Source organism: Schistocerca nitens, chromosome 10 (assembly GCF_023898315.1).
Source record: "Schistocerca nitens isolate TAMUIC-IGC-003100 chromosome 10, iqSchNite1.1, whole genome shotgun sequence".
NCBI classification, from domain to species: Eukaryota; Metazoa; Arthropoda; class Insecta; order Orthoptera; family Acrididae; genus Schistocerca; species Schistocerca nitens.
In genome coordinates, this window is record NC_064623.1 from 166,341,717 (window position 1) to 166,360,815 (window position 19,099).

The 19,099-nt window shown below is 46.1% G+C and overlaps 1 protein-coding gene across 2 annotated transcripts in view; it reads right to left on the reverse strand.

The window, feature by feature from the left end:
• The window catches only part of LOC126210383 (uncharacterized), a 242,126-nt gene that overhangs the window by 169,023 nt on the left and 54,004 nt on the right, over positions 1–19,099 (reverse strand). The window lies entirely within an intron of this gene.

A 19,099-nucleotide genomic window follows, 5' to 3' on the forward strand; every position in this document is an offset into this window, starting at 1 on the left:
ACCCGGTATATAAGAGGCTATCAGCCTCGATTGCGGTAATGAAAACAACCTTTACCTAGGTTTCAGCCTAAGTAATTGAGCCTTCTTCTTCGGAAGATAAACCTGATTCTATAATGTCTACGAGGGCATGGTCTAGAAATGTACCGCACTTTTAAAATGTGACTACGCCTATTCATGCTGTTTTAGTTTTATTTATTTATTTTTAACTAGAAATTTTAGTTTTATTTCTAGACCGTGCCATCGTAGACATATTATAGAATCAGGTTTATCTTCTGAAGAAGATTCAATTACTTGGCCTGAAACCTAGGTAAAGGTTGGTTTCATTATCGCAATCGAGGCTAATACACTCCTGGAAATGGAAAAAAGAACACATTGACACCGGTGTGTCAGACCCACCATACTTGCTCCGGACACTGCGAGAGGGCTGTACAAGCAATGATCACACGCACGGCACAGCGGACACACCAGGAACCGCGGTGTTGGCCGTCGAATGGCGCTAGCTGCGCAGCATTTGTGCACCGCCGCCGTCAGTGTCAGCCAGTTTGCCGTGGCATACGGAGCTCCATCGCAGTCTTTAACACTGGTAGCATGCCGCGACAGCGTGGACGTGAACCGTATGTGCAGTTGACGGACTTTGAGCGAGGGCGTATAGTGGGCATGCGGGAGGCCGGGTGGACGTACCGCCGAATTGCTCAACACGTGGGGCGTGAGGTCTCCACAGTACATCGATGTTGTCGCCAGTGGTCGGCGGAAGGTGCACGTGCCCGTCGACCTGGGACCGGACCGCAGCGACGCACGGATGCACGCCAAGACCGTAGGATCCTACGCAGTGCCGTAGGGGACCGCACCGCCACTTCCCAGCAAATTAGGGACACTGTTGCTCCTGGGGTATCGGCGAGGACCATTCGCAACCGTCTCCATGAAGCTGGGCTACGGTCCCGCACACCGTTAGGCCGTCTTCCGCTCACGCCCCAACATCGTGCAGCCCGCCTCCAGTGGTGTCGCGACAGGCGTGAATGGAGGGACGAATGGAGACGTGTCGTCTTCAGCGATGAGAGTCGCTTCTGCCTTGGTGCCAATGATGGCCGTATGCGTGTTTGGCGCCGTGCAGGTGAGCGCCACAATCAGGACTGCATACGACCGAGGCACACAGGGCCAACACCCGGCATCATGGTGTGGGGAGCGATCTCCTACACTGGCCGTACACCACTGGTGATCGTCGAGGGGACACTGAATAGTGCACGGTACATCCAAACCGTCATCGAACCCATCGTTCTACTATTCCTAGACCGGCAAGGGAACTTGCTGTTCCAACAGGACAATGCACGTCCGCATGTATCCCGTGCCACCCAACATGCTCTAGAAGGTGTAAGTCAACTGCCCTGGCCAGCAAGATCTCCGCATCTGTCCCCCATTGAGCATGTTTGGGACTGGATGAAGCGTCGTCTCACGCGGTCTGCACGTCCAGCACGAACGCTGGTCCATCTGAGGCGCCAGGTGGAAATGGCATGGCAAGCCGTTTCACAGGACTACATCCAGCATCTCTACGATCGTCTCCATGGGAGAATAGCAGCCTGCATTGCTGCGAAAGGTGGATATACACTGTACTAGTGCCGACATTGTGCATGCTCTGTTGCCTGTGTCTATGTGCCTGTTGTTCTGTCAGTGTGATCATGTGATGTATCTGACCCCAGGAATGTGTCAATAAAGTTTCCCCTTCCTGGGACAATGAATTCACGGTGTTCTTATTTCAATTTCCAGGAGTGTAGTTTCTTATATATTACATACGCTAAGGAAAAAACCGAAAGAGGCATTGGCCGGTCGTAAATTCAAGAAGCGGTTCTAAATCCTCTATTAATTCACCCAGTGACCATACTGACAACGAAACGGAAGATAACGGAGAGAAGGCCGAAATAGTGAATTCGGTGTTCTGAAATTGTTTCACAGCCGAAGCTCGAAATTCGGTCCCTCCTTTCAGTCATCGTATGAACATTGAAATGGCACATATTGATGAGATACCTGTAAGATTCTACAGAGATTATGAGAAAGAACTTTCTCCTCTTCTAGCACCAGTTTATCGTAGTTCTCTGGAGCAACGAAGAGTACCTAGCGACTGGAAAAAAGCGCATCTCATTTCCGTTTCCAAGCAGGGTTGTAGGACAGATGCACACAATTGTAGACCTATGTCGTTGACGTCAATCTGTTGTAGAATGATGGAACGTATCTTGAGTTTACGTATTACCGCGTTTGTGGAGAACAAAAATCTCTATAAAAAATAAGCACCGATTCAACAAACTCAGGTTGATGCTGTGTTATTTGACTGCAGGAAGCCGTTTGACACCATCCCGCACTGCCGTTAAGTGACAAAAATACCAGCTTACCAAATATAGTACCAAATCTGTGAGTGGATTCAAGACTTCCTTCAAGACGGAACTCAACACGTCGTTCTCAACGGAACAAATTCGACAGATGTAAAAATAATTTCTGGAGCACCCCAAAGAAGTGTGACAGGAACGATACTGTTTACAATGTATGTAAAATGGTTCAAATGGCTCTGAGCACTATGGGACTTTACTTCTGAGGTCATCAGCCTCCTAGAACTACTTAAACCTAACTAACCTAAGGACATCACACACATCCATGCCCGAGGCAGGATTCGAACCTGCGACCGTAGCGGTCGCACGGTTCCAGACTGTAGCGTCTCGAACAACGACAACAGCCCTCACCACTGCCCCTCAGCCGTATGTATTGTTAGGGGAGGGGGGGGGGGTGAAAACAACAGAGGGAACCGGAGCGCGCAATAGCGTCCGGCCGCCACGGAGCGGGCTGGGGGTATTTCTGGAGCAGAGCAGAGCAGAGCAGAGGAACGCCGCGTTCCACCCCAGCTGCCGGCGACCACTCCTAATGTGCGTTGCGCTCTGCCGAGTCCGACTATTCCTGGCCGGGAAGGCAGAAATAGCCCGCAGGGACGGCGGGCCCACGCGCTTACGCACTCACGCACTCTGCAGGCGGGCCTCCTATTCAAGAGCTGCCCCACTGGCGACCACCGTCAACGGAATTCGTCGGGCTGCGTATAGAAGTCGCTCACAAGGAGACGGCAGGAGCGTGGGGTCGGGGATTTGTCGCAGTTTTGTGTGGTGAAAGGGGACCCCTAACACCTCACGTGGTTAAAATATTAGGACGCACTGCTCGGAAAATCCCTGGAAAAATCGATCCAAAGTTTCTTAGGTGCCTGATGAGTATAAAATGTTAGTCCATTGCTGAGCTGCCGTCTGACCTAGATGTTTAGGCCTCGGACTATTACGCCAGAGGTCTCGGGTTCGATTCCTCCTCTGGCACTTTTTGTTCGGCTTCATTTTCTTTTGTTATTCCACCAATTATTCAGAAAGTTTCCCAAACCTACATTATCTTAACAAATTAGTTACATTATTGAATACAAATTATTTTCTTTATGTCCAACAGTTCATGGCGGTGGGTTTTCCATTTTTCATTGTAAAGTATGTGATGAAAAAACCTTGGGTTTTCAATCAGAATAACAAAGTCGATTGGGAAACATTCAATTTTTATACATATAATAATTATAAACAAAAGCCGCAGTGGTAATTATCGTAAAAACAAACAAAGCAATAATTTTTGCGACATCTTGCGCAACATATAAAAGTGAATTTTTTACAATCACAGGGCGTTTGCAATAAATCTGTACAAAAACATGCCCCATTAACATTTGCGAAAATGTTTCGAGTTTCTGACAATTTTGAGGCAAACCGGGCATATTGAATCATGTCTCGGAATATTGGTGACGATAATTGATGGTGAACTATAAAATGAATTTTTATACAATCTTCGCGGGAATTAATTTCACGATTTTCCTGTAACAATGCGCTGCAATTTTGCAAGCAACAGAATTAAAAAAAAGTGCCGGAGAAGGAATCGAACCCGAGGCCTCTGGTGTAAGTGTCCGCGCGCTAACCATGTATGCCAAACGGCGGCTCAGCAACGAGCTAATATTTTATTCTCATACGGCACCTAAGAAACAATGGATCGATTTTCCTCGGGATTTTCCGAGTAGTGCGTCCTAATACTTTAACCATGTGAGGTGTTAGGGGTCCTCTTTCAGCACACAAAATTGCGGACAAATCCCCGACCCCACGGTCGTGCCGTCTCCTTGTCAGCCTTCTTCCTTTGGCCTGCGCTGTCCCGTCGTGTGGTCGTCCTACAAGAGACTCCGCTCTGGATGTGTTTTATCTCACACGGCCTTTCATTAATTTGTCGTCATCATTAACTGATCAACATCCACTGCTGATTAGGGTCTCCTACAGGCCTCTCCGACGATTACTGCGTCCAGCAATACTGTTCTAAACTCTCTGGCTAAAATACAGGGTGAAAAGTATTTAAACCGACAAACTTTGGTAGGTTGTAGGGGACATGAAAACAAATATATTTCCCTAATGTCATTTTTTCCTATGAGGATTATTTAAACCGGTAGAGGCCGCATTACGAACTTCAGTTGTAGGCAACTGCTGTCCACCAGTGTAGTACTGCATTGTCTCTGTTTACTAATGGAGCGGTACACCTGGAGTGAGTACACTGATATGGTTGGTGCGTACTACGTAGCGCACCACAACGGACGAGCTGCACAGCGGGTTTATCAACAACAATGTCCTAATCGCCGTATCCCGCATCATACGACCTTTGCCGCTGTGTACCAACGTCTGCGTGAGACCGGGTCATTTAGCAGATTACCTGGACAGGACGCCGTCGCACGGTAAGAACGCTGCAATTTGAGGAAGCTGTCTTGCAGTGTGTGGAGGGGGATCCTTCTATCAGCACTCGTGCAATTACACGTAACATGGGGACGAATCAGACGAATGTAAGAACAGTCCTTCGAGAGAAATTGTTACGTCCATTTCACTTACATCGTGTCCACAACCTGGAACCAGTTGATTATCCACCCAGAGCACAGTTTTCGCAGTGGTACCTGGACCAGTGTGAAATGCATCCTACATTTCCATCCTCTGTGTTGCTTACCGGTGAAGCAATATTCGGGCGTGATGGGGTCTTCAACATGCACAATTCGCATGTTTGGAGTGAGGATAACCCACTTGCCACAGTTACTAGCGCTCATCAAGTGCGGTTCTTCGTTAGCGTGTGGGTCGGTGTTGTAGGGGACTGTTTAATTGGGCCGTATCTGCTTCCTAGGCCATGAAATGGCAGGCACTATTACAATTTTCTCGCCAGAGCATTGCCAGAATTGCTGGAAGACGTCCCGCTCCCTACAAGACAACGCATGTGGTTCCAACACGACGCGACGCCGGCACATTTCGGCCGTCGTGTGCGTCGATTCCTGGACCGACGGTTCCCAGAATCGTGGATTGGCAGAGGTGGTCCTGTACCATGGCCTGCTCGATCCCCAGATATGTCCCCTCTGCACTTTTTTGTGTGGGGAGAGAGGTGCAATCCTGTTTACGCAACTCCTGTTGCATCAGAAGAGGATCTGATTGCCCGGATAGTAGCAGCAGCAGGAACAATTCAGGATCCTCCTGGGGTTTTTGCCCATGTCAGACAGAACATGATCAGACTGTGTAACCTTTGTTTACGTGTCAAAAAATGGCTCTGAGCACTATGGGACTTAACATCTCTGGTCATCAGTCCCCTAGAACTTAGAACTACTTAAACCTAACTAATCTAAGGACATCACACAACACCTTTACGTGTCAATGGAGGCATTTTTGAATATGTACTGCAATTGAAATTGGGTTGTGTTAATGTGTTGTCTCTTGGGCATAAAAAATGGAAAAGTATTTGATGGTTTAATTACTTCCTCTACCGCTTTAAATACTCCTCATAGGAAAAACTGACATTAGGGAAAAATATTTGTTTTGATGTCGCCTACAACCTCCCAGAGTTTGTCGGTTTAAATACTTTTCACCCTGTATAAGGGCAAGTCAAACGAGAGAGTGGAGAAAAAGTAAGCGGCTAGCCGCGCGGTCTAACGCGCTGCTTCCCGAGTGGGAAGGCGTGCCGGTCCCCGCCACGAATCCGCCCGGCGGATTAGTGTCGAGGTCCGGTGTTCTGGCCAGCCTGTGGATGGTTTTTAAGGCGGTTTTCCATCTACCTCAGCGAATGCGGGCTGGTTCCCCTTATTCCGCCTCAGTTACACCATGTCAGCGACTGCCGCACAAACAGTCTCCACGTAAACGTACACCATAATTACTCTACCACGCAAACATTTGGGATTACACTCGTCTGGTGTGAGACGTTCCCAGGGAGTCCACTGGGGGCCGAACCGCACAATAACCCTGGGTTTGGTGTGGGGCGACGGTGCGGCGGGTGGACTGCTGTGGCCTGTTGTCGGTTGTGAACCACTGAGGGCTACGGTGGGACGAAGCCTCTCTGTCGTTTGTGCGTCTCCGGTCTAATACACACCTTCACGGAAAAATGTTTTCGGTTGATCACGGAAACATGATTGTACGAAAGAATATATCTCTTTGTCCGGAGCAAATCCATGGCCACGATGTTTCTTACTCAGGACTGCAAATATATGGAAATCGTAGGGGGAGAGTTCGGAATTGTATGGAGGATGTGTAAGCGTTTCCCAGCGAAAACTTCTGCAGCGTATTTGAAATGGCTGTTGCAGGATGACGCCCGCCCATATGTTGCCACAGTTGTTTCGACTGTGCTGCAGTAACTGCGCAGGGAAGCCTTACACATTCTGTATACAATCCCGATTTCTCCCCATGTGATTTCCATAGCCTTGAAGAAAGATATTCTTGAGCGTCAATTTGCTTCAGATGAAGAGGTTCGCGCATGGGTGCACTCAAGGTTCCATAGGCAACCCAAGAAATTTTTGCTTGGTGGCACTGACCTTGTTTTCTCACAGTGGGATAAGTGTATTGACAGTTATTGCGGGTTACTTTTGAAGTAATGTACAATTTACTTATATATTTCCATCTGTCTCTTTTTTCATTTGACTGCTTCTAACGTTAGTTTCTCTTTCCCTGAATGGCACCACTGTTATAGGATGACACGGCTAAGAGTTAGCCCCTATTGGCCCATATCGGCCTAAAAGCGGAGCTTTGGTGCTCTTAATATAACGCATTGGTCCTTTGGAGCCGGCCGGTGTGGCCGAGCGGTTCTAGGCGCTTCAGTTGGAGCCGCGAGACCGCTACAACCGCAGGTCCGAATCCTGCCTCGGGCATGGTTGTGTGTGATGTCCTTAGGTTAGTTAGGTTTAAGTAGTTCTAAGTTCTAGGGGACTGATGACCTCTGATGTTAAGTCCCATAGTGCTCAGAGCCATTTGAACCATTTTTTGGTCCTTTGGAGCACAGTAGACGGTACGGTATTGGCACTAGGTGGTACTCTGAGTCTCCACCGCTGTCAGAAATCGTGGCAGTGAAGCCATGTGTGTGTGTGTTCCAGTCGGTTGTATGGGATGAGCAGGTTAAAATGGGTGGGGGTGGGGGGGTGGGGGGGGGAGACACCATGGGCCAAGCTGCTCAATTTGTAGGTGAATCAATGTGGACTCGCTGCCTTGTAACACGGGGTGACAGAACTGGTAATAAAATGATCCTTACCATCAGTGAATCGAGACGAATGTCACTCGGTTTCAACCTGACAAGAATTCTGATGTCAGTGAAAGCAGGTCTGTTTCAAAGAGTCTCCGAACTGCCGGCCGAAGTGGCCGTGCGGTTAAAGGCGCTGCAGTCTGGAACCGCAAGACCGCTACGGTCGCAGGTTCGAATCCTGCCTCGGGCATGGATGTTTGTGATGTCCTTAGGTTAGTTAGGTTTAACTAGTTCTAAGTTCTAGGGGACTAATGACCTCAGCAGTTGAGTCCCATAGTGCTCAGAGCCATTTGAACAATTTGAAGTCTCCGAACTAACACTGCAAAGGAAACTGCATGAAGTGGACATTTTGAGTCGAGTCTCAATCTGTTTTCAACGTGACAGGAAATACTGACGTCAGTGAAAGTGCGTCCTTCTCAGCCAGTTTCTGTGCGCACATTGAGAAGGCAACTCCATGCAATGGACATTTTGGTTCCAAAAGTCCACCTCTCACAGTACCACGTCAAGCTTCACGTCTTCAGTGCGTCGAACAACACAGAAAGTGGACTGAAGGTGAAACTTCCTGGCAGATTAAAACTTTGTGCCGGACCGAGACTCGAACTCGGGACCTTTGCCTTGCGCGGGCAAGTGCTCTACCGACTGAGCTACCCAAGCACGACTGACGCCCCGTCCTCACAACTTTACTTCCGCCAGTACCTCGTCGCCTACGTTTCCAAACTTAACAGAAGCTCTCCTGCGAACCTTGCAGAACTAGCACTCCTGAAACAAAGGACATTGCGGAGACGTGGCTTAGCCACAGACTGGGGGTTGTTTCCAGAATGAGATTTTCACTCTGCAGCGGAGTGTGCGCTGATATGAAACTTCCTGGCATATTAATCTGCCAGGAAGCTTCATAGCAGCGCACACTCCACTGCAGAGTGAAAATCCAATTCTGGACTGAAGGTGTTTACTGTGGCCTGAAGAGTCGCCATTTTCCCTCTTTTCAAATGAGCCATGGAGCAATGTGCACCGTCATTCCGAGTTCACAGTGTGTGGAGGAAGTAGTTTAGTTCTGTCAGTTCTGTCATGTTTTGGGAACGCTTCTCATGTCACGACTTTGGATCACTGGCTGAGGGTTCTGTGAATGTGAATCTGGACGTTTATTTCAACTTTTTCGCTGACCAAGTGTTTCCCTTTCATTTACACCGTCATAATGAGTTGCAGTGGCCACTTCCGTCTTAAGAAGAAACGTAGCAACCAGCGTCCCAAAAATTTGGTAGTTCATTCCCAAATAGGCACTTCTGTCCTTTTTACGTGTTGTTGAGTCCATGGAAGATGTGGAGCTTTATGTGCCGCTTAGTGAAACGCCATTGGCCTTCAACCTACTCTGATGGAGACATGCACCAGATGGCTTACATTGCACTCATGGAAACGAAGCAGATGGTAATATTTCGATCAGAACATGCATCATCTACTCCAGCACGCAAGATAAGTGAGTACTAGTTCAGTTACCAGATACAAAGGACACGACTGGGCTGTCTACTTGCTTAGACGCCTCAGCGAAAATCGATATGTAACTGAGGCGCTGGCACAGAGTTTAACTTTTAAATTAAATCTGATCTCTTGAATTCCAGAAGCCAGAACAGTAATCTGAGTATCTTGGACACCTAGGGTACCGTTCAAGTCCACCCCTAGACTTGAATCTTGGCCTCCCATGTGGATACGAAGTTTTGCTTTGTGCACAGCCGAAATGGGTTTGTATGTGGGGTAAGGGGGGCCGCAGTTCACAAAAGGCGTTTGCACGCTGCGGTGAGCAAACATGAGCAACATCAGTAACTGATGTTCATGTCAGGAGGAACTGCTGTCAAATGGAAGTGACAGATCACCAGCATCAGCGCAGGGGCTAGCATTGCGGATGGTCCTGTAGGTTAAGAGGCCAGTATAACCCCCTCAAGGATGCAGTTGCTGATCTGGAGCCTGTAGATTTTGCCGATGGTACCGGTACACTAGGCATCGACAAGTGCTTATTGAAGCAGGTGTGTTCTATCTCCTGCCAAGGACCTATGACTGAGGCACCCAAAGATCTTGACGGAGGCGTGCTTCAGTTTCTGCCAAAGACTAGAGCAGGGATTCCCAAAGTGGTCGATATCGACCCCTTGGGGTCGATATCGGTTTCCTAGGGGTCGACATAAACGAAAACTGATTTTGGGGGTCGTCGAGGTCTAAAAATTGACAGTTATTAAATTAACACAAACTCTTATTTAAAACTTTCAAGATAGGTAGGTACTGTATTGTTTATGTTGTGTTACGTGTACTAAGAATAATTAATATTTTTGTAGGAAATAGCGTTGTTGTAGTAATGTAAATTCCTCAAGTTCGTACAAGATGAAAAACTCGGCAAGTCTGTGTGGACAAGTTTCCATCATCATACCTAGTTGAAAGAAGCTTCAGTGTGGTAACAAACATTTTGACGAAACAAAGAAACCGTTTGAAAATCAACGAACGTGGAGATTTAAGGCTGCAACTCACCAATATTGAACCGGATGTAGCTAGATTGGTAGATAGTCACCAGGTTCATCCATCACACTGAATGTTTTATGTTCTCTTTGCGAATTAATACTTTTTAAAATATAATTTCCTACCTACTTAAGATTCTTTAAGTACTTAATTTGTAATAATCATTATAAATTATACTTGATATTTACTGAATTGTATGTCTTTTTATTTTGTTAAATTTTGATGAGAAAATGAAGTCAACTTTACTCACTTAACCAAGTGCAAAGTTTTCCAATTGGTACCTTAGTACCTAGGTATTTTGTATCAGTAGGAAAAAGCTAAAGATAGGCCCCCTTATTCATAATAGTCTGCTAACTTAAAGCATTGCTAATTCTCACTCTGTCTTCTTCTATTGACCTAAGTCAGAATGAAAACTAACACTCTTCAGCAGCTGTTTTAAGTTAGCGGACCATTATGAATATGGGGGTTGATCTTAAAAGTAGGTAATTTGGCCATGGGGGTCTGAGGTAACAGTTCATTTTGGAAAAGGGGTCACTTGTCCAAAATAGTTTGGGGATCCCTGGACTAGAGTGTATCACTAACCTAAGGAATGGTATCATATACATATTAATGTCAACACTATTGTGCTACTGTTCTTCCTGTTACAAGCAACAATCCTCGTTAATGCATTAATGTCATTGCTAATAAATTCGCCTTTTTCTTCTACTATCATGTTTGACAAACTCAGGTATGTCTTGAATGACACGAAACAAGATACATAAGCTCTAGATATATTCATCCCCTAAGAGGTTTGCAGTTGAATGGCATTCATGTACCAGCTAAGTGGACACCAAGAACTTGCCCTCAGTGGAATTTTTTTTCTGTTTGCGTTGATTTCATCCCCGTCATGTTACATGAATGGAGTGATGGGCACTCATCGAACAGTTACAGAGATTTAAAAATATATCAAAGTAGCTTAAAAATACATAAAAGGAGTTGAATTACATGCAGTTTATAAATTAAAATTTAGGTTATTTTTCTGAGTTTTTATAAGATAAAAATCCGGCTATATTGATGGGTAGACAGATTAAGATATATTCCACTAATTGTTCGGCGTTGTTACTGCTGCTGTTCGCACATGGTTTAATGACAACCAGGGAGTAAATAAGGAAGAGGAGGAAGACTTGTTGATTTTGACAAAGAAGTGAGTGGTGGGTTTGGGTCTGGTACGGAAGGGTGGACGATATCGGTTTTATTATAGTGTTTTGGAATGGAAGTGGGGTGAAAACGAATTTACCTGCTGTAAGAGAAAAGCGAGGAGACAGACGGATTTCAACGCTGGGTTGTGACTGGTGATTAATGTTTAAGTGGGATATGTTATGGAGTGGGTATAGACTGGCGCAGTAGAATACAAGAATTGGAAGTCAGTCGTGTTAGTTTATTGGTATCAAGTTTGTTGAAAGTAGATGAGGTTCTAAGGTGTTCAATGGGGGAGAGGGAACAGAGAGTTGCTACAAGATTCGTATGGCGAAAGATAGGTGGGTGTGGAAAGTGAGCAGCGTGCATAGTATTCGAGGATTTGGAGGAAGTGGAGCGGAAATCCAGATGACATTGGCATAGGATAGGTCGACACGTGAATTTGCAGGTGCGGAGAACGGAGGGATGCAATTTAGATGTTAAGCTCAGTTATTTTAGTAAGTATAATTGGGAAGGACTGTTGTATATGGTGATGTAGAAATTATGCGGTCGGAAACTGCAGTTGATTCGTCCAACAGTTTTTGACTGTATGTTTGGAAGGATCTATTTGGAAGAGAAATTGTTTACAAATAGGAGGTAAACTGACTGAGATGGAGCTGGATCTTTGAGATCTCTGGATGTGGGTCTAGGGACGTGACGTAATAGGCTTTCGTTTATTCTGTTGTTATTTCAGTTCCTCAGGAGAGGGTGGGTTCTCAGCCGATCAAAATAACTTTTTAGCACAGGTTGTTTGTAGCTTCCAAAGGTTGCGTTACGTAAAGCAAATGTAGTGATAATTTTAGTTTAAAAGCTATACGCAGATAAGTGACCTGCACCAGCTTCGCACGTGTACCGATGGTCGATTTGTCTGGCGTAGTGGTAATATATAATACACACAAACCTTCCCAGTGAATCAGTCTTTTAGTGAAAATTGTATCAAAAACCTTAGAGAACTTCCAGAGATTACGCTTCACATACAGGCAAGGGAATGCGGTGGGGACGTTACAATATGTGTAGAAGAAAAATCCAAGATGTCAAATGAAGAGCTGCGTGAACAAAGTAGCAGTGGCGTTATCAAGATTCATCTACTGACAACAACGGCTGTGGGGACTGGTGGCTTTCTGATCAAATGTGCCACGATCATAGACCGTTCCTTTTAGTGCCATGTAGGCAGCAGTTGGAACAGGTCTAAGGCCTAATCCATGAGCGGTGTTTATAAAATTTGACGAATTTTCGTTATTGACAGGCGATTTACATGGCAGATGAAAATACTTTTAGATGTTGATGCTACTGTAATACAGTGATTGTGCTGATGTTGTGTGAAAAACAATTTCTCGAGTCCTGTGAAAATATCCTTAGATGGGACTATCAGTTCACAGGCATGCTATTGGATTTGTTACTGGTAGGTTCAATCAACGCCGAGTATCATGGAGATGCTTCGTGAACTCAACTGGAGATGCCTGGACGACGTCCAAACAGTATCTTTCAGATTTCAAAAAAACTAGCTATGGCGTGCCCCAGGGTTCCATGTTAGGTCCTCTGTTGTTCTTGGTGTACGTAAACAATTTGACAAACCATCTGACAGTTGGAGAAACGGTGATGTTCGCTGATGACTCTAGAATTTTATAAAAGGATACACTGAGGATGATCTACAGCAGAGTGTCTGTAGGACAATAAATGAGACAGGAAAATGGTTTAGTGATAATGCTTTGATCATAAATAAGGATAAAACAGTATTGATGAATTTCAGTAATATTAAAAGTAAAGCTAGAAGAAGAGTAAAAGCTGAGTTAGGGAACTATGTTATTGCACAAGCTCCATACACAAAATTCCTCGGTATATGGGTGGATGAGCACTTGAGATGGGAAAAGCATGTAGAAGTTTTGAGTAAAAAATTTAGCAAATGCTGCTGTGTGCTAAAAATGCTTTGGGAATGCTGCAACACTGAAACATTGCTGTGTGCCTATTATGCTTACATGATGAGTTTGCTTAGATATGGAGTGATCTTCTGGGGAAATACAGGTATGGCAAAACAACCTTTCAAACTTCAAAAAAGGGCTATTAGAGTAATTTAGTGTAAACTACCAGCCCAAAATACTTTTTAGTGCATTGACTTATACAATAAAGAAAATTGAAGAATTTCATAAATTCAAGGTAGATCTTAAACAATTTTTACTGACACATAGTTTTTACAGCATTGAAGAATATCTGAATATGGAAAAGTAATATTATTTGTATATACTGCTATAAAATATTTGTATTTATTATCCAAATTTTTGAAACAAATTAAATATAAACTATATTGTAATTGACTACATCCATACAATGTATATTGTTAACGGATGAATAAAGAGATTGATTGATTGATTGATCCAGCGTAAGGAAGGCAAAGATAGGAGAAATCAAGGCTTGTACGGAAGATTATAGACATTCATTTGCTCCTTGCTCCAGTTGTCAGTGGAACAGGAAAGAGAGAGACTACTGTTGACACAGTGTGCCCTACGCCATGCAGCAGATGGTGTTTTGTGGAATATGTATGTAGATGTAGACATTAATTGTAGCAGACATATTTCGTCGGCGGAGGGAGGGGGGGGGGGAGATTAAGGCAGGTAGAATGAGGGAAAAAGGATAATATACGTTAGAATAACTTTGGAAAAGGGAGTTGTAGACAGTGCTGATAGAAAGAATATATGTCGGGGCGAATTTTGGAGTTGGGAGAGGGAAATTCATTTCCCAACCTTTTCCCTTTACCGTCATCCTCTACGACGGAGTGGGTAAGAGCATATGTATTACGCCCTCCAGCTTAATGATGTTAAGAAAGTCGACACATAGTTTTGTACAGTTGAGAGGAATAAAGCAGGCCGAAAGATATTCAGATACAATAAATTATTATTCTGTTTGATAGAATTGCTTTAAATATCATCAGATCATCGTCGGCACGTATGCTGACTTTGGGTGAGGTCCCATGTTTTGGAGAGGCACATCTTTGTTACTGCTGGCATCGTGGTGTGGGAAGCCACGGGGTATGACTTCGGGCCACAGTTGGTGGTGAGTGAGGAAAATCCGACGGCTGAATGGCATGTCACGGATATGCAGCGCCCTCACGAGTCACCTCTCGTGCGGCACTAGCAATGTGCCATTCTTCAATAGCATAATGCTCGTCTTTACGTGGCACGTGTCTCTACAAACTGTCTCCGTGATGCTGAGGTACTCAGGGCTGACCAGCAAGATGTACAGATCTGTCCCCCACAGACCACTTGTGGTTTAGGTTGTCTTTGGGGAAGAGACCAGACTACGAGGTCATCGGTCTCATCGCATTAGGCAAGGAAGGGGAAGGAAGTTGGCCGTGACCTTTCAAAGAAACCATCCCGTCATTTGCCTGGAGCGTTCTAGAGAAATCACGGAAAGCCTAGCCGGCCGTTGTGGCCGAGCGGTTCTAGGCGCTTCAGTCCGGAACCGCGCTGCTGTTACGGTCGCAGGTTCGAATCCTGACTCGGGCATGGATGTGTGTGATGTCCTTAGGTTAGTTAGGTTTAAGTAGTTCTAAGTTCTAGGAGACTGATGACCTAAGATGTTAAGTCCCACAGTGCTCAGAGCCATTTGAACCTTTTGAACGGAAAACCTAAATCAGGATGGCCGGACGCGAGATTGAACCGTCGTCCCCCCCCGAAATCGAGTCCAGTGTGGTAAGATCTGCGCCACCTCGCTTGGTGGAGCACTTGTGGGACCAGCCCAGGTGTCAGCTCTGTCCCGGGATATTAAGGGACAGTTACCACAGTTGTGAATTAGCTTGCTTCGGGAGGAGGTACAGAGACTTTATGACGCCCCTCCTAATCAAACCAGAGCATGCATCCAAGCCACAGGGGGTATAACCTCATACTAATAAGTGGGCTGATAGTGCCGTTGAATGACTGTAGGAGGATACAAGATGACTTGGCAGGATTTGTGATTGGTGTTGAATAGGGAAAAGAATCCTGTAATGTTTGAATACTCCATTAGCAGTGTAGCGCTTGACACAGTCACGTCGATTAAATATTTGGGGGTAACATTGCAGGGCGATATGAAGTGGGACAAGCATGTAATGGCAGTTGTGGGGAAGGCGGGTAGTCGTCTTCGGTTCATTGGTAGAATTTTGGGAAGATGTGGCTCATCTGTAAAGGAAACCGCTTATAGAACGCTGGTACGACCTATTCTTGAGTACTGCTCGAGCGTTTGGGATCCGTATCAGGTCGGATTGAGGGAGGACATAGAAGCAACTCAGAGGCGGACTGCTAGATTTGTTACTGGTAGGTTTGATGATCAAGCGAGTGTTACGGAAATGCTTCAGGAACTCGGGTGGGAGTTTGTAGAGGAAAGGAGGCGTTCTTTTCGATGAATCGCTACTGAGGAAATTTAGAGAACCAGCATTTGAGGCTGACTGCAGTACAATTTTACTGCCGCCAACTTACATTTCGCGGAAAGACCACAAAGATAAGAGAGATTAGGGCTCGTACAGAGGCATATAGGCAGTCATATTTCCCTCGTTCTGTTTGGGAGTGGAACAGGGAGAGAAGATGCTAGTTGTGGTACGAGGTACCCTCCGCCACGAACCGTATGGTGGATTGCGGAGTATGTATGTAGATGTAGATGTGGATGCCAAGTTCTTGGTAAATCTGACTCTATATTGTGATCACTGAAATACCCTCTCAACCCTTGACGTTTCTTTTCTGCTTCTGGGTGCTTTGGATTTTTTCCAGGCAGTCCACGCTTGCACCACGGAGCTGCCATATTAATTTCGTCAGTCCTCTCTGCATAGACACCATGCACGAGCACCTACAGCTGGCACGCCCCACGGTGTCCGTCGCCCGTTACCAAAACGCGCCGCGCCGCGCAGCCCGCCCGCCGGGTTACGTCAGTGGATTCGCAGAGCGCGCGAGAGGTCCAAGAATACCGGGCCGTGGGTGCTCGCTGACGTGGGTCACGGGCCGTACTCACAGGAATAGCCGAGGCCGGCCGCAGGGCTTACGTTCTCGTACGTGGGCCGCCTCCACGTCCACCCTCATAAACCAGCTAGGTACATGCGTTCTGTATTTTCCACCCTGACGACACTGCAGCACTCGCTGTTCACCCACTCTCCATTTCACCTGAGTGACATCGTTATATAATACACTACTGCCCATTAAAATTGCTACACCACGAAGACGACGTGTTACAGACGAGAAATTTAAGCGACAGGAAGAAGATGCTGTGATATGCAATTGATCAGCATTTCAGAGCATTCACACAAGGTTGGCGCCGGTGGCGACACCTACAACGTGCTGACATGAGCAAAGTTTCCAACCGATTTCTCATACACAAACAGCACTTGACCGGCGTTGCCTGGTGAAACGTTGTTGTGATGCCTCGTGTAAGGAGCAGCAATGCGTACTATCACGTTTCCGACTTTGATAAAGGTCGGATTGTAGCCTATCACGATTGCCGTTTATCGTATCGCGACATTGCTGTTCTCGTTGGTCGAGATCCAATGACTGTTAGCAGAATACGGAATCGGTGGGTTCAGGAGGGTAATACGGAACGCCGTGCTGGATCCCAACGGCCTCGTATCACTAGCAGTCGAGATGACAGGCATCTTATCCGCATGGCTGTAACGGATCGTGCAGCCACGTCTCGATCCCCGAGTCAACAGATGGGGACGTTTACAAGAGAACAACCATCTGCACGAGCAGTTCGACGACGTTTTCAGCAGCATGGACTATCAGCTCGGAGAACATGGCTGCGGTTACCCTTGACGCTCCATCACAGACAGGAGCGCGTGCGATGGTGTACTCAACGACGAACCTGGGTGCACGAATGGCGAAACGTCATTTTTTCGGATGGATCCAGGTTCTGTTTACAGCATCATGATGGTCGCATCCGTGTTTGGCGACATCGCAGTGGACGCACATTGGAAGCGAGTATTCGTCATCGCCATACTGGCGTATCACCTGGCGCGATGTTATGGGGTGCCATCGGTTACACGTCTCGGTCACCTCTAATTCGCATTGACTCCACTTTGAACAGTGGACGTTACATTTCAGATGTGTTATGACCCGTGGCTCTACCCTTCATTCGATCCTTGCGAAACCCTACATTTCAGCAGGATAATGCACGACCGCATGTTGCAGGTCCTGTACCGGCCTTTCTGGATACAGAAAATGTTCGACTGCTACCCTGGCCAGCACATTCTCCAGATCTCTCACCAACTGAAAACGTCTGGTCAATGGTGGCAGAGCAACTGGCTCGTCACAATACGCCAGTCACTACTCTTGACGAACTGTGGTATCGTGTTGAAGCTGCATGGGCAGCTGTACCTGTACACACCATCCAAGCTCTGTCTGACTCAACGCCCAGGCGTATCAGGGCCGTTATTACGGCCAGTGGTGGTTGTTCTGGGTACTGGATCTATGCACCCAAATTGCGTGAAAATGTAATCACATGTCAGTTCTAGTATAATATATGTTTACAATGAACACCCGTTTATCATCTGCGTTTCTTCTTGGTGTAGCAATTTTAATCGCCAGTAGTGTATAACCAATACTGCCTCTTCATCCATCCTGGGAAAACGCAGGCAATAGTTACTGCAAAATGTTATCGATTTCCGCCCCCATGACCTCTATCTGTTGTTGTTGTGGTCTTCAGTGCAGAGCCTGGTTTGATACAGCTCTCCATGCTACTCTATCCTGTGCAAGCTTCTTCATCTCCCAGTACCTACTGCATCCTACATCCTTCTGAATCTGTTTGGTATATTCATCTCTTGGTTCCCCTCTACGAGTTTTACCCTCCACGCTGACCTCCAATACTAAATTGGTGATCCCTTGATGCTTCAGAATATGCCCTACCAACCGATCCCTTCTTCTAGTCAAGTTGTGCCACAAACTTCTCTTCTCCCCAGTTCTATTCAATACCTCCTCACTAGTTAGGTTATCTACCCATCTAATCTTCAGCATTCTTCTGTAGCACCACATTTCGAAAGCTTCTATTCTCTTCATGTCCAAACTATTCATCGGCCACTTTTCACTTCCAAACATGGCTACACTCCATACAAATACTTTCAGAAACGACTTCCTGACAAATCGATACTCGATGTTAACAAATTTCTCTTCTTCAGAAATGCTTTCCTCTACCTAATTGCCCTCAATCACACCAACCGAGCAGAACGCAAACGCATAATCAAAAACTAAATTTTCCTGTGTTGCTGATATCGCTTTGGATAATTAGTAAGTGGAGATTTGCAGGAAACCCACAATAGACGAAAATTGCAAAAATGACTAACTTGTCCACGAGCATCTTCCCTACATTCTTCATGAATTCCAGCCCCTCCTGAACAAAGGCAGCACAGTCCTATGCTCCTCTTAAATTCTCCGATACCTTTAAATGTTTCAACGACATACATTACGTCACTCTTTAAGTATCTGACTACATACTCACAGCCACACCCCATACCAGATAATACAGCTGCTAAACCCCCTCAAACTCCACCTCCCGTCCAGCGTGTTCCATAAACTGGACCCCCACAGCCCTGAGGCCCTTGACCTGCTGCCACACAGATATCAGCACAAGGCACCACCCTTTTGCGTTCAAACAAACCCCGCCCTTTCCCTGCAAAATTTTATCATGCCTGTTCCAGACCATTAGTTAACTCGTGCTGTCAAATCTAACCTACCCCAACCTATTTCATTCCAACGGAATATTCCAGCCCAGCCTCTTCCTATGCTAAGTGAAAACCTTCTCCGTCCTAATTCCTGCATCCCAGCTACCAGTTTCAGCTCTCATATACATCCCACAACCCTTCCCATGTAAGATT